Source organism: Theropithecus gelada, chromosome X, assembly GCF_003255815.1.
Source record: "Theropithecus gelada isolate Dixy chromosome X, Tgel_1.0, whole genome shotgun sequence".
Taxonomy (NCBI): Eukaryota; Metazoa; Chordata; class Mammalia; order Primates; family Cercopithecidae; genus Theropithecus; species Theropithecus gelada.
Window position 1 is genome coordinate 86262610 of NC_037689.1, and position 13418 is coordinate 86276027.

Below are 13418 nucleotides of genomic sequence, written 5' to 3' on the forward strand. Positions count from 1 at the left end.
ATAATTTTTTTCCCTTCATCACTTTAAATAAGTCATGCTACTCTCTCCTGACCTGTAAGATTTCCAGTAAGCAGTTTGTTGCCGGACATATTGGAGTTCCTTTGACGTTATTTGTTTCTTTTATCTTGCTGCTTTTGTGATCCTTTCTTTATTTTTGACCTTTGGGAGTTTTATTATTAAATGTGTCGGGGTAGTCTTATTTAGGTTAAGGCTGCTTCGTGTTCTATTACCTTCTTTTACTTGAATATTGATACCTTTCTCTAGGTTTGGGAAGTTCTCTGTTACCATCACTTTGAATAAGCTTTCACTCTGATCTCTCTACCTTCTCTTTAAGCCTCTTAGATTTGTCTTTTGAGGCTATTTTCTAGAGTTTGTAAGTGTGCTTCATTCTGTTTCATTATTTTTTCTTTTGTCTCCTCTGATTGTATTTTTTTTTCTGTGTGCAACATTGTTTTAATAATTCACATTGATACATATAGATCTGGTCCATTCATTTAACTGTTATGTACTACACCACAGTATTATGTAACTATTTATGTACTGTTTATTCATTCTACTACTGACAGGAATTTAGGCTGTTTCCAATTTTCGGCTCTTTCATATACTGTTTTAGGCACACATGCAAGATACCTCTTTATGGGTTTTAAGATGCGCAATTTCATCTTTACTTGAGTACTGCTCTCCTGGGTAGTTGTACCAAATGGTACTTCTACAAACAATGTGTAAGAGTTTCTTTTACTTCATCCTCACCAACATTTGGTATTTCATAAGATTTTTCTTTTCAACTTGCACTTTTTGCAAATCATAAGGCTTTTTAATTTCACAAATCTGATGGGTATAAAATAGTAACACTGATTTCATTTGCAAGTTCTTGATTATTAACGAATCAGAATCTTTTCATGTGTTTACTGGCTATATGGGTTTCTTATTTTGAGAACTACCTATTTTTCAATTCATCTGTCCTTATATTTTGTAAAGTTCTCAGTTATATAAGCTACAAATTTTCTAATATTTTTAGCTTTTTTTTTTTTTTTTTTGCATTACACAACTTTTAAATTTTGGTCAAATTTATCAGTATTTTCCTTTGCAGTTTATACTTTGTACTTTGTTTGGTGTTAGGAATATTCTCTCATTTTTATCCTAAAAGAATTTTGAAGATTTGCTTTTCATATTTGAGATTATAATTTACCTAGAAATAAATTTCATGTCTGATGTAAGATGGATGTAATTTTTTTAAAACAGTTAACAACTGTGTAAACACAATTTATTAAATATTCTAGTTTTACTCTTTCCCTACTGAGCTGAAACACTACATCAGATAGTTACAGTTTCCATAAACATACATGTGGCTAGTTTCTAGACTCTGCTTCATTAATCTGCCTGTCCCTGCACTTAAAGCCATGTGGCATAACTGTTACAGTTTTATAGGAAGTAGGGCAATTCCTGCTTTATTTTTCTTTAAAATTGTATTGGATTTTTTTAGTCACTTATTGTTCCATATAAATCTTAATATCGACTTATCAAGTGTTATTCTATACCCTACTGGAATTTTATTTTATTATTTTATTTTATTTTATTTTTTTTTGAGACAGGGTCTCACTCTGTTGCCCAGGCTGGAGTACAGTGGCGAGATCACAGTTCACTGTAGCCTTGACCTCCTGGGCTCAAGTGATTCTCCCATCTGAGCCTCTCAAGCAGCTGAGACTACAGTCACATGCCTCCATGCCTGGCTATTTTGTGTGTGTGTGTGTGTGTGTGTGTGTTGTTTTAGCCACGGGGTTTCACCATGTTGCTCAGAACTTGCGGGCTCAAGCGATCCTCCCACCCTGGCCTCCCAATGTGCTGGAAATACCGGCATACCCACCGTACCTGGCCCCTAATTTGAATTTTAATTAAAACTACATTTATAGATTAATTTGGGGAGAACTGACATTTTATAAAATTGAGTCTTCTCAATAAGGGTAATGTGTTTCATTTATTTAAAGTTTCTCTTAGATCTTTCAATAAAGTTTTATAATATCTTAAGAGACCTCAGAAATCATTTATTCCTGAGTACCTCATTTTCAAACCAAACTCTTGGTCTCATTATACTTGTTAAAGCTCAGCTAAGATATCACATACTACCACACATATTTCTGTGATTTTTCAGGCTCATTTGGATGCTCCTTCTCCTGTGCTCTTGGATTTATTTATTCATTCTTTGCTTAATATTACCAAAAGTTGTGCTGGGTATGGAGGATACACTGGTGAATAAAATGACAATCCCTTCACGGAGCTTTCATTCTAATAGGAGAGACAGAACAATAAACATTCATAATTCAGGGTGATACATGCTATTATAGGGGAATTACACAGTGCTATGGGAATACAGAAGCAAATACCTAACTCAGACTTGGGGGATGGCTGGATGGAGGGAAAAGGGTGTCAAACACTGCTTCTCAAGGAAGTAACATGTAGACCAAAACTTGAACTAGTGACTGAAAAAGCCTCCTAACTGGCTTCTCTGATTAGTTTTTTTCTTCTCTATCTATCTATTCTCCACACTGCTGCCAGAGGTCTCTTTCATCAATATTAAGCGTCATTTTCCACACAGCAGGCCTAACAGACTGATGGAATCCAAACCATACTTCCCTGCCCCCTCCCAGAGGGTGGTCATATCCTTCTGGAACTGAGAAAAAGGAATGCCCCATAGGTGTGTATTCACGGAGGGCAGATGTCGTCGCACCACATCAACTGCATGGACAGGGTTAGTGCTGATTGGCTTGTCTAATTCCAGTGACTCAAGCAAGGTCCGTCCTGTCAGTACTTCATGCAGTAGGTGCCAACTCACCCAAGAGACAAATTTGATTGACACCTTAAAAGGTCGATCTTTTCCACCTTCTCCAGGTAAAGTAACGTCTAAATATATCCCTGTAGTTGCCACAGGAAGTGGATTGGCGGTGTAAAGAATTCTTTTTCCATCATAAACTGGTCTATGGTCTCCAAATATAGTTACTTCAAAATGCTGAACCGTGGAGTCAACCACCTCCATGGTTTAATATCTTGGGACATTGTCTGGTTTAATATCTTGTCTGGCCACTTGGCTGTCTGGTTTAGTATCTACCTTATAGAGGTAGACATCAATCTTTGGGATTTCAACCTGAAAACAGCCAGCAGTTTAATGGCTTTACCCATGGTGCCATAGCCAAGTCTTCTGGGCACCACGGGTAGGGGCTGGGCCCCAGCGGGTCCTGCGGAGCCGATTTCCACTCACCGAGCTTGGGGGAGGGTTTTGAGACAGAACGGAGCCTGCCACTGGGGGTAAGGAGGCGGCCGGGAGAGCGACACAGAGCAACGGGCACTCTCACTCGGCCCCGAGGCGGGGGCGGCGACGGCTTTCCTTGAGCAACTGCACTCTGAAAGCCCCGGGTCGGAAGTGTCTCGAATGGAAGATGGCGCGGGACTAGGTGAGAGGAAGAGGAGACGTGAGGGGAGGACAGAGGGGAGTCCCGTCGGGAAGTTGCATCGCCCGCGGACTCCACGCTCCCACCCCTCCTCCAGGACTGCCGGTGGCCGCCGCCGACCTGCCTTGGGCCTCCCCGACTGTGTATTTTCAAACAGCCTATCTACAAGCTCAATTATTATTTCTTCTTTTATTTTTATTTCTGCTGGTAAGGGACTCTAATGCATTCATTAGTATGTCAATTTCATTTTTCGGTTCCAATATTTTTGCTTGATTTTAAAATATTTCAAATATTTCATTGTGGTTTTGATTTGCATTTCTCTCATGGTCAGTGATGTTCAGCATTTAGTCCTGTGTCTGTTGGCTGCATAAATGTCTTCTTTTGAGAAGTGTCTGTTCATGTCCTTCGCCCACTTTTTGATGGAGTTGTTTGATTTTTTCTTGTAAATTTGTTTAAGTTCTTTGTAGATTCTGGATATTAGTCCTTTGCCAGATGGGTAAATTGTAAAAATTTTCTCCCATTCTGTAGGTTGCCTATTCACTCTGATGGTAGTTTCTTTTGCTGTACAGAAGCTCTTTAGTTTAATTAGATCCCATTTGTCAGTTTTGGCTTTCGTTGCCACTGCTTTTGGTGTTTTAGTCATGAAGTCCTTGCCCATGCCTATGCCCTGAATGGTATTGCCTAGGTTTTCTTCTAGGGTTTTTATGGTTTTAGGTCTAATATTTAAGTCTTTAATCCATCTTGAATTAATTTTTGTATAAGATGTAAGGAAGGGATCCAGTTTCAGCTTTCTCCATATGGCTAGCCAGTTTTCCCAGCACCATTTATTAAATAGGGAATCCTTTCTCCATTTCTTGTTTTTGTCAGGTTTGTCAAAGATCAGATGGTTGTAGATGTGTGGTAGTATTTCTGAGGGCTACATAGCATCTCACACCAGTTAGAATGCTGATCATTAAAAAGTCAGGAAACAACAGGTACTGGAGAGGATGTGGAGAAATAGGAACACTTTTACACTGTTGGTGGGATTTTAAACTAGTTTAACCATTGCAGAAGACAGTGTGGTGATTCCTCAAAGATCTAAAACTAGGAATACCATTTGACCCAGCAATCCCATTACTGGGTATATACCCAAAGGATTATAAATCATGCTGCTATAAAGACACATACACACATATGTTTATTGTGGCACTATTCACAATAGCAAAGACTTGGAACCAACCCAAATGTCCATCAATGATAGACTGGATTAAGAAAATGTGGCCATATACACCATGGAATACTATGCAGTCATAAAATAGGATGAGTCAATGTCCTTTATAGGGACATGGATGAAGCTGGAAACCATCATTCTGAGTAAACTATCGCAAGGACAGCAAACCAAACACCACATGTTCTCACTCATAGGTGGGAATTGAACAATGAGAACACTTGGACACAGGGTGGGGAACACCACACACCTGGGCCTGTCATGGGGTGAGGGAGTGGGGAGGGATAGCATTAGGAGACATACCTGATGTAAATGACAAGTTAATGAGTGCAGCACACCAACATGGCACATGTATACATATGTAAGAAACGTGCACGTTGTGTACATATACTCTAGAACTTAAAGTATAATAATTAAAAAAAAATTCAATTTCTTTGTTAAATTTATCTGACAGGATTCTGAATTCATTCTCTGTGTTTTCTTGAATTTCACCGAGTTTCCTCAAAACAGCTATTTTGGATTCTCTGTCTGAAAAGTCACATATCTCTGTCTCTCCAGGATTGGTCACTGTTGTCTTATGTAGTTTGTTTTGTGAGGTCATGTTTTACTGGATGTTCTTGTTGCTTGCAGATGTTCATCACTGAGCATTAAAGAGTTAGGTGTTTATCATCATCTTTGCAGTCTGAGCTTGTTTGTACTCATCATTTTTGTGAGGGCTTTCCAAGAATTCGAAGGCACGTGAGTGTTGTGATCTAAGTCTTTTGTCACTATAACCTTATTTGCTTTAGTGAACACTACAAGCCCAGTAATGCTGTGGCTCTTGCAGACTCAGAGAAACACTGCCTTTGTGGTCTTGGGTGAGTTCCAAGAGAATTCCTTCGTTGCCAAGTAGGCACTCTTGTTCTCTCTTTTTACTTTCCCCCAAACAAATGGAGTCTCTCTCTCTGTGCTGAGCTGTTAGGAGTTGGTGGAAGGGTGACACAAGTATTGCTGTGGCTGCCACCACAAGGACTGTGCTGAGTCAGACCAAAAGCCTACATAGCACTGGATATTGCCCAAAGCCCATGGTGACCACTGCCTGGGTACTGTCTATATTCACTCAAGACCCAAGGGCTCTACAATGAGCAAGTGGTGAATCCAGCTAGACTTGTGTTCTCCCCTTCAGGGCACTGAGTTTCCTCAGCCCTGGGTGGGTCCAGGAATGCTGTCTTGGAGCCAGGGCCTGGAACTGGATACTTTAGGAATCTTCCTGGTGCTCTGTCCTACTGTGACTGAGGTGACATCCAAGCCACAAGACAAAGTTCTTCCCAGTCTTCTCTCTACTTTCTTTAAGCAAGAGAGTCTCTCTCTATGGGCACTACCACCTCAGACCCATGGTGAGTACTGCCTGACTACTACTGATGTTCACTATATGCCCAAGAGCTCTTTCATTCAGCTTGTGGTGAATGCTGCAAGGCATGGGTCTCTCCCTTCAGGGCAATCGACTCCCCACTGGCCCAAGGGAGGTCCAGAAACACCATCCAGGAGCCAAGGCCTAGAATCAGGGACTCCAGGAGACTGCTTGGTGCTTTATCCAACTGAAGTTGAAGTAGTACTTAACTGCAAGACAAAGTCCCCTTTACTCTTCCTTCTCCTTCCTTCAAGCAAAAGGAGATAGTTACCACCACGGTGGCTTGCCATAGCCACCACAGCTGGTTTTGTGCTGGGTCACACCTGAAGCCAGGACAACTCTGAGTCTCACCCAAGGTGAGTATTGCCTGGCTACCATTGTTGATTATTCAGGGCCCAAGGGCTCTTTAGGCAACGGTCTATGAATCCTGCCAGAACTGGGTCCTTCCCTTCATGGCAGTGGGCTCCATCCTGGCCCAGCATGTATCCAGAAACATCATCTGGGATCTGTGACCTGGAAAGGGGGGGGGCTTGGGACTCTGCCTGGTGCCCCATTCTACCGTGGTTGAGCTGTTATCCAAGTTGCAAGACAAAGTCCTCTTTACTCTCCCCTCTCTTCTCCTGAAGCAGACAGGAGTCTGTCCTGGAGCTGCAAGCTCTGCTGACTGAGGTTGGGGAGATGTAATGCAAGTACTCTTTTGGCTGCCCTAGATGGTGTCTCACTAGGTTGTGTGTATGCAGAGTCCATTGAATCTGAGCCCAGCACATCGCCAAGACTTGACCAAGAATTGTAGTCCTTGTGTTTTAGACTGCCTTCCAAGTTTATTTCAAACTGCAGAACACTTTAGCCCATGGTGGCAGGACTTACTGGAAATTACATTCTACCTACTGGGATGGATGATTCTCTTCTGTCTAGTGCTGGTCTAAATGCTCCCTCCATGGCCTCTGTGTGAGTTCTGCCCCATGTTGCTTTTTACTATGACAAGATAGCACTGAGTTCCAATGCCAAGTCTCACAATCACTGTACTCTCCTTGCCCCAAATGCACAGATTCTTTCTCTGTGCCATGTGGCCACTGCTGAGGGATGGGGTAGTGGTGGTGTAAATTAGTCAAGACTGTCTTTCCTGCTCTCTTCATTGATCCTTTCCTAAATATGATGTTAAAATTAGGTAATGCGATTACTCACCGGATTTTTGATTCTTATGAGGGAGCATTCTTGTGTAGCTAGTTGTTAAATTTGGTGTTCTTTGGCAAGGTGGGATAATCAATGGAGATAATGGCTATATGGCCATTTTTCTCTGCCTCCCCTTGGATCATATATATTTTAAAATCCTGCCTGACAATCTCTGTCTTTTGATTGGATTGTTTAATTCACTTGTATTTAATGTTATTGTTCATATTTTTGCATTTACATTTGTAATTTTACTTTTTATTTTATATATGTCTCATACTGTTTTTTGTTCCTCCATTCCTCCTCTAGTGATTTATTTTGCATCTAATGAATATTTCCTAATGCAGCATTTTAATCTCATTAATGAGCTTTTTTGTGATTTTTAGTTTTTTTTACTGGTTCATTTGATTTCAGCAAAATGCCTCCCAGATATCTTATTCCCTAGTTCTCTCCTCAAAACTCAGTCTACAGTTTAGGCTGTATCTTCATTAGATCTATGAATCTCCTCTCAGTTCCTTTCACTATAACCTCCACTGGTTGTAGCATCTGGGGGGGCAATGCGAGAAATGCTGAAATCCCGCTTCTTCTGGGTAGAAAGACCTCCCACTGGGAACTGAGGAAAGAGGAGGTCCTGTGTCCTTGGCTGCAACAGTTGGGAGTTGAGTCTTCACCTTGCTAAGCCGGAAGCAGGATGAGAGAGAGCAGTCTTGGTTCAAATACCACAGACCTTCCTTTTTTAAAATAAATATTTGTAGATTTTATTGAATAGATGTTTCTTCATTTGCTCTTTGTCCTTTGGACAATTTCCAAAATTTTATATGATTTTTTTTTAAAAAGTAATTTTCACCGGTTTCACTGGTCAGTGAAGTTCCTTCCACTGTTATGCTAGAAGTCAACATTTTACTGTTGAGTTTTGAGAGTTTTTTTTTTTTTTTTTTAATGTAGAGGGTGCACACGTAAATTTAGAGGATTTTTTAGATGTAGAGGAAAGCCATAAGTGCCTAGGTGTAGGTAGTGAAATTAAAGTGAAAAGAGAGATCCTATTTATTTATTTATTTATTTATTTATTTATTTATTTATCTGAGACAGAGTTTCACTCTTGTTGCCCAGGCTGGAGTTCAATGGTGCAATCTCGACTCACTGCAACCCCCGCCTCTCGGGTTCAAATGATACTCCTACCTCAGCCTCCCGAGTAGCTGGGATTACAGGCATGCACCACCACACCTGGCTAATTTTGTATTTTTAGTAGAGATGCGTTTCTCCATGTTGGTCAGGCTGGTCTTGAACTCTTGACCTCAGGTGATCTGCCCACCTCAGCCTCCCAAAGTGCTGGGATTACAGGCGTGAGCCACCATGCCTGGCCTGATCCTGTTTTTTAAGTATAACAAACTTATCCATCAATATATATCGTGCCTTAAATTTCTCTGAATTAACAGTTCCTCTCATGGGAAGGAGAAAACATGGAATTAGTGAGATTGTGAAAAAAAGGGTGAAAGACATCTTCTTGTGTGTTAAACCCACAACATGAGGAAAGTGGCATACGTTTTCCACCTCTGCACAATATTCGTGTTGCTTTATAAAATGAAAGAAGTAGGTTACAAAATAGTACGTACACTATGATTATATTTTTAGAAATAAAAACTCAAACACAATATATAATTGTAAATAAATGCACATTAATGTTCAGAAGAATAAATATCCCAATTTTAACAGTAATCATCTCTAGGAATTGAATTATTTCATTTTATTTTTATTTTGTTGTTTCAATTTTCTTATTCTACAGTGAACATATAATACTTCTGTATTTTTTAAAAATCAAAGTATTTAAAAAGTATCTAAATCTTTGTTAAGATACAATGGATGTCCAAGTAAGTCTGTGAGAAATAGGAAGGCTCCTAAATACTAGTTAATTCACCTCTTCATGTTATAATGTGAAAACCAAGATCAAGAGAGGAGAAGAGACTTGGCTAAGATTAGAATTTTGATATTTTGACTTCTAGTCCACTAATCTTTCTTACTACCCATGTTTAATCAAACAACTAGGTACAAACTTATTTGAAAAGAGACAGCAGTCACCTGGTTTGTCTATAATCACTAGTTCCAAGGAACAGGCTAAAGATTTATCTCACATTGCACATCCAATATGAGCTCATGTTAATCCTTACCATAGCCCTGCACTTGAAGAATGGACATTTTCTCCTACTCAGAGGCAACAGAGACTTCAATAAGTACTCAAAGTTCATAAAGCAAATGGGAGGCCCACTCAGGGTCTAAATCCAGACAGAACACTCTCCTCCAGATGTTTAGCTGAAAACAGTTATGAGGATCTCTAGCTTATGCTTCAGGTAATGAACTTGCCAAGGCTAGATAGTTCTTTATGTCACTTACGAAGCCAAGTTATTGGAAAACTCCTTCTCTGGGTGTCTGAGTCAGATGTGTTAACAATCACCTACTATAAATTATTAAACAATTAAAAGTGATATAAAGCAAGCCAGCTGAAAGCCAGCAGAAACTATTTCCCTTCTGAGCATGCTGGGAGAAGGTTCCCTCATCTTCTCTCAATATACATGCAGGCAAAACAAAGTCATTTTACCACTGTGCCCTGCTTCCCTCTCACAATGTTTTTCTTGGAGATGTGAAAGCTGAACAGTGTAGGCCTTGACTGAATGGAAGAAAGACAGTGAACCAGACAAGGAAACCTTCCTTTGAGGGCACCTAGCATGGCAGTGGGATACAGTGGAGAGTGTACCAGTTTTGGGAGCACACAAAGTGAATTTGAATCTTTCCCCTGTCAAGCATTGATAGTAGAACCTCAGCTAGATCCTCTCATCTTTCTGAGTCTCAGTTTTCCTTCATCTAACAAATGGTACAAAATGGGTTTCAGCCTTCTCACTTGCTCCCATCTTTTTTGTTTCTCTTTTAAATGCCTCTTCCCTTTCTTCCAATAATTTGGCACTGGAAATTCTGCCCCTTCCTTGGATTGTAAGCTTGCTCAAACATTCTCAGGCCTCTTGAGCCCCAAACCAGTGCTTTGTGGTTTGTAGTCTGCAAACTGCAAATACAAAGCAGATTTCCGCTGCATGCTTACATATCCCAGTGCTTTTCGTGCCTCCAGCAGTTCAAACAGAACATTCCTAATGGAGTGGACTGGGGGGTGCGGCTTACCACCAATCACTGAAAGCTTCATCCACTGGAGACCAGATGGACTCTAAGGCTGCCAGCTCCTTGGCCCTGGAAAAAAGGACTTGCCAGGAGAAGACTGATTCCACTGTGGATGTAAGCTACCCTTATCCAGAGGCCCATTGCAGAGCACAAAGAACATTAGACTAAGAATTACATAGTCCTGCAATGTGCCCTTGCGCAAGTCACAACCCTTCTCTGGAACACAGATTTTCCTTTTGAAAATGAGGATAATAACCTCTGATCCACCTATTTCACAGGGCAGGATTCCAATAAATCATAGGCAGGCGTGCTTTATAATATTTACTGCTCTGTTTACACATGTGTTATTAGTATTATTGCAGAGGGATCAACCTACATATCCACCTCTGAAAGTTTGAGCAGGTAGAGCCTAAGACCAGGACAATTTGTTAAACCAGGGTGTGAGGCCTCTTGAGAAACACAGTGAAGAAAACGATGTACCTGATGCTGAACTTCAGACTCTGAAACAAAGAGAGGACAACAAATAAGCCAATTTAGGCAAAGCCACAAAAATTGCTCCAGGAAGGTAGGATGCTCACCCTAGGGAAATAGAACAAAAACATGTACCTAATCTTAGAACCAAGGGTTACTCATCTGTGAAGGATGTTTAGTAGCATAAAAAAAAAGTAGTGTTCTGTCTCTAAGGAGCTTCTTTGACACTGAAAAAACTTTGGATGCTTTTTGGGGACCTCCAAATAACTGTGGTTTCACAAAAAAGGGCTGTTCCAAGGCTAGCCATGAGAACTGAAGTCTCTTTGGGGAAGTATCCTTCTCCAAAGGATGAGCAGAGCGTGTTTGGCAGAGTTAGCCTTAGAGCTTGAAAACAGAATGGGAAATCAACATCAATAGGCCCCAAAGAAAGTGAAAGAAAGAAAAAAATACATAAAACAACCTTGCAGCAAGGGCCTAAGAGTGCGTGGTTTGGTTCAGAGAAGTTTGAGAAAATAAGGGAAAATTTTAGCATAGGTCAGAATCCAGTGAAGACAGTATAGAGGCAGGGATGGGATAGTTAAACTCCTAGAAAGTGCGCCAGACATAGGCTAGAAACCTACAATTCTTTTCTTGTGCTTCCTTGCTTCTCTCTATATCCCTAATATCACAGCTTCCTTACTTGGTCTTCCCAGTGCTGCATTCTCCAAGGACCTTGTCTCCAGAATGTTCTTGTGAAATGGCACTGTTGAGATACTCCTATCTAGACTGGGCCAGCAAACCTTAACAGCTTCCACCTTGCCCCAACTTAAGCCTCAGTTACTTTCCACAAGGCCCTTACATCTATCCTTTTTAGGTCAGTGGATTTCTGCAGGTTTTACTTCAGTACTTCATTTTTAATCCTTTTGCTTTTATCAAAAAATGAAACAACTTTTGTCATGTGAAAGAAGAAATCTTTCAGTATACATTTTTCTTTACAAGAGAGGAAGGGAAACCCTAGGAGGTGAAAGGACCAGTCCCAAGGGCAACTAGAACAGCTGTGGCAGAGCTGGGAAAGCATCCTGGTTCCCTGACTCCTAGTTCCATGTCTCTTCACCCCATCTTGTTGCCTCTAGCATGCTGCATCTGTCTGTTTACAAATTACCACATGTTTAGCTAAATAATCAGTCACATATAAGGAGTTAATTTTCAATAAATAGTCAGTGATTTTTATGTAAAACATATTTCTACCAAGTAGTCCAAGTCAGAAATCTGGGCAGAATTTCTGACTTCTTCTCCCCTCAATGCCCTCTTTGCCAATATCTAATCAGTCATTAAATTTCACCTGTTCTCTGCCCTAAGTAACAATGAGATCATCTCCATCCCCCATCTAGGCCACCACCACTTCCACTTAGTGTCCTAACCTGACTTTTGCTTTTGTTTTGATCTCCATTTTGCACTTCTCTGCCTCATATCCAAATTCTCCCTTTCTATCCAAGTCCCAGAGTGACAAATAAATACCATTTCATATACTGACAAATAAATTCTTCATGACTGTCTGGTGCATCATGTTGGAAAGGATTATGTGGCTCTATCAGGGCTTATTGGAAGAGAGTACTACGACCGTTTACCACTGTACATGACTGTATATCATTGGAGTGGGGGTTGGGAATTTGTGAGTGACAGTATGTGATCTGTATATTTGTTGTCTTTGTTTGCCGGTATACATGACTGTATTTCATTGGAGTGGGGGTTGGGGGTTTGTGAGTGACATTATATGGTCTGATTTGTTGACTTGGACCAGCTGCTTTGGATAAATGGTTTGAGAGAGTGGTTGGCTTTGATTTTAGCTTATTTGAAATATTGACTTTTGGATCAACCCCAACCCTCACTCTCACTTTGACTTATCCCACTCCCTTTGGGACAGTCTGCAGGAAATTGTTCTTGAATAATGAATAAGCTTTCAGGACTCCATGACCCAGTCTGTACCAGGAACTTGGACTTCTGTCTACGTTGTGGATGTTGGGAGAGCAGGGGAGAGGTGCAGGGTGCAAAGGATAGGAAAGCTAAAACCAGTGTGTATAAGCTACAAACCGTGTATATTCTCTGGTTTGTGTATGCCCAGCCAAGTGCCAGGAAAGAATTGGTAAGATTAAAGGAACACAAAATTTCTGCCCTGTGCAAACTCAGTCTTCATGCCTAGGTTCAAATACCTGTTGGATCATTATTGGAGCTCATAACTCCACGAATATCTTTTTTTTATTTGCTAAGCTCCTAGAGAGATGTAAACTCCTAAGAAATAAATATCTTATTTTACTATTTCCACAACTAGGCCTAAAAAGTACTTCCTCCAATTTTCACATTTCTCAGGAAAATCCATTCTTCCAAATGCATAGAAAAAGATGTGGACTCTTTTTGCCCTGGCAATGATGTCCCTCCCCAAATAACCCTTTCCATAGTTGTATCAATTAAGGACTGAACTTATCCACGAATAAAAAACTCTCCATAAATGGTAATTATTAGGGATTTAATTAGTCTTACATAACAAGAAACCCAGAAGTAGATGGTTCCTTGATTCTCTGAGAGATCTAAGCTTTTG

General features: G+C 40.5%; 1 pseudogene; it reads right to left on the reverse strand.

Moving 5' to 3' along the window:
• Positions 1-2163: 2163 nt before the first annotated feature.
• On the reverse strand, positions 2164-13057 carry LOC112615200 (annotated as a pseudogene).
• Positions 13058-13418: the final 361 nt, after the last annotated feature.